Genomic DNA, 3494 nt, shown 5'->3' on the forward strand with positions numbered 1-3494 from the left:
GCTGGATAGAACAGGTGGAATTTACGCAGCTCATTTACGCACTTTTCCTGAAGATAGAAGAGTTTGTTGAATCTGATGTGACATGTTCATACGAACACTTTGTACGAACAAAAGTAAGAGAAATTTAGGATAAGAATACGAACATGTTCCTCATGAGGCCCAATGTTTCTGTTCTATCCTGACTATCTCTGAAACAATGGAAGCTGCTCAAGTACGTTTCAATTTACAATTTATTTTGAGCTAMAAAAGGAAACCCTTTGGTGCAGAAGATGTTACTTTTCAGTTAGCATTCAAAATGTTGGGGCACAGCTTATCATTATTWTTATATTGTTTCTTTTAGGTCTGTTGGCTTTAGTGTCAGTCTTGGAGTTCCACTAAAATCCATCCAGTCGTTCTTGAGATATTTTGCTCACAGGCACACGTGAAGCTAAAACATCATCGCCCACTTTTATCCTTTTGATGATAAGCAATAAGAAGCGTCCTGTCTTCTTCTAGTTAAATAATCTGTGCTGCACATGAGCTCTGGGCTCATACATCATATCTGAGTGTTCCTGTCTGCATGTGAACATGAGACTGTTTCCTGGATCTGCTGATTGCAGATTTCATTGTCCGGATTAATCAGCGGGGACAAGAAACCGCCGTGTTTCACTCAGACGCACGCAGTTTGGCACCGGAGCCAGGATTGTCCTGACAGGTTGGAGCGATCAGGATTTAAAGAGGCTCAGAGCAGCAGATGATTTCTGCTCTGCTGAGGGCTTTGATCACGATGGGACGTCAGTTCTCTCTTTATGCCAATTTGTTGAGTCATGCGCAATTTTTAATAAATCAGGGGTACGGTAATTGTTTTCACATGCACATAGCAGATGTGTGTCAGATCTGGGTCGTTAGCTCATCACACAGTCAATGAGAAGGGCTAATGGAGTTTGTTACTCTTTATAAACACAGAGAGGAGAGATGTCTGTTACTGCATCGAGGCTTCTACTGGCATCACAACTATCTGAATTATCTAGTAYACAGTTACAATCTCAGCTACTACCACTTCACAATTAGCTCATTATCTGTAAGTANTATACTAACCTCAATCCTTTGTAACAACTAAGGCAAAAATGTAATTAATTCATAAAATCTTTTCAGGAACCCAACTTGATGTTTCGGGACCCCATTTTGGGTCCCAACCCCAACTTTGGGAAACACTGCATTAAGCTGTGGTAGCGATCTTGAACTGGGTTGACTCCAAATGGTAATCGATACAGAAATGATCACTTCCTGAGAGTTATTCAATCTGTTCACAGGTTTATGAGATAGTTCACTAACAGACAGACACAACTGAAACCAATATTTAAGACAAAGTTTTACAACCAAATCCTGTGCAACCAGTTAGTGGTCAGAGTATGACTCTGATCTACWGCCACACTATGATGTAGTAAATTTCTATAAGTCTGAATGAATTAGACAGTTTTGTACTTGCTGTAGATCAGGGGTGTCAAACTCAGTTTAACTGAGGCCCAGTTGTAATAAACTTTGTCAAGTTGCTTTTCCATTCAACGTCTCCTTGCTACAGCTGAGCACTTCTAACAAACAGTAACTGAGCTCTATGTGGTATTTCCTGCAGAGAAACAGTGTTTTAACACGYCCTCTTACAAACACTGAAAAGTACTACATGTGCGACTGTGTGAAATAAATTATACAGAATTACTGTTMAAAGTAAATGCAAGAGTTTTATTTACTGTTGAGTTGTGGTAAGTAGCTGCCATCTTGAATTCTGAACTTTCCCACTTTCCGAGAAGGAAAGTGATAAATTCCCTGTGGGAAACTTCCCGGTACAACTGGGCCACAGGACAAGTAGGCAATGAAAATGCAGAGGTTTATAGTAACTAAGTACATTTACTTTGTTACAGTACTTAAGTAGTTTTTTGAGGATTTGTATTTTTGCCAATTATTTTTTAAACAGCTACTTTTATTTTGTTACATTTTAAAGATAAAAATTATACTTTTACTTCTTTACTTTAAATTTAACACCTAGTTACTCATTACAAAATTAAATTATGAAGGGTTGAATTTACTCAACAAGGTCATGTCACCTGGTTCCACTGAGCCTAGTCGAGTAAACTGAGCAAAAAATAAATATATTGCTCAATTTACTCAACCTGGCTTAGTGGAGCCAGTTTGGTTCAGTAAATTCAACAGTTTATTTCTTGTAAAAGTACTTTTACTTCCCCAATTTTTGTGTACAGTTTTATGACTTTTACTTGTTTTCTCATCAGTAAAATTAATCTTTACCAAAGTCAGTCTCTGTTCATGTAATTTTACTTTTACTTAGTAATTTTTTTCAAGTACTTTAAAGACCCTATAAAGGTCTATATAGACCTTAGCATCTTATTTTARGACAATCCATCTTTAAATCTTTTACAGGCCACATTTGACCCAYGGGCCTTGAGTTTGACAAGTGCTGGAGATGCATGTCCAATGATTATTTCCTGACAGTTTCATCAAACTCTGTTCAGTCGTTCATTTCTTTACTAAGTTTTATTTGACCAGGCAAATTCCACTGAAATCACAGATTTTTCAAAGGCAGCCTGGGGCTGAAGACTGTGGGAGGAAACTAAAGKGCCAAGAGGAAACYCCACTCARACACAAGGAGAACACACAAACTCCACATAGAAAGACTCCAAGTAACACTTTGAATATCTGATTATTTACAATTCATAATGTTTAAAAGAAAAAAAATGTGTAGAAATTTATGTGTGCTCAAAGGACAAGCCTGAAAGATTTGAATGCTCATGATTTTTGGGTCCTCAGGGGCCACTGCTTTAAAAGCAGGTCTGATTCAATTACRGACATCCCTGCATTAAAGCTCTATCATGCAAAAAAAAAGAAGCCATATGTGAATACCATCTAGAAATACCTCTGTGATTTTCTCCATTTATTTAAAATGGACTGATGCAAAATGGAAATCTACTGTATACTGTGGTCAAACAAAGTAAAATGTGAAAATCTAAAAGAAAAGACAAGGATTATCTAGCCTGTTAGCTCACATTTCAAGAGCTTATATCTCTGAAGGTATAGGGGTGCATTAGCTTACACACATGGAAAAGCACCATTAATTCAGGTATATACATGTTTTAGAGCATATGCACACTGTTAAAAAGCTGGAATCCTACATGAGTCAAGATGAGGACAAGGTTTATTTTCAAAAAGTTTAGCTCCAGGCTCTGTCCTAACTTGTTGCCGCCACAGAAATTCAAAACAGCTGAATAATTTATTGATTCTCTTTGTTGTATTCTTCTTATAAATGCAGATTAAGATTAGTAGATGGTTGCATTCACCTTTAAACAACATTTAACACAACATCCTAACTTTTATTGGGATTGGGAGTTGTAATTTATTTTTTTCGGCCTAATKTAATGATTTAAAAACCTTACTGAAGACAAGACTGGACTGACAGAAGCAACAGATGTTATGGGTTTCCATATATCTTTATTTGTTATTTTACA

Source organism: Austrofundulus limnaeus, unplaced genomic scaffold, assembly GCF_001266775.1.
Source record: "Austrofundulus limnaeus strain Quisiro unplaced genomic scaffold, Austrofundulus_limnaeus-1.0 Scaffold334, whole genome shotgun sequence".
NCBI classification, from domain to species: domain Eukaryota; kingdom Metazoa; phylum Chordata; class Actinopteri; order Cyprinodontiformes; family Rivulidae; genus Austrofundulus; species Austrofundulus limnaeus.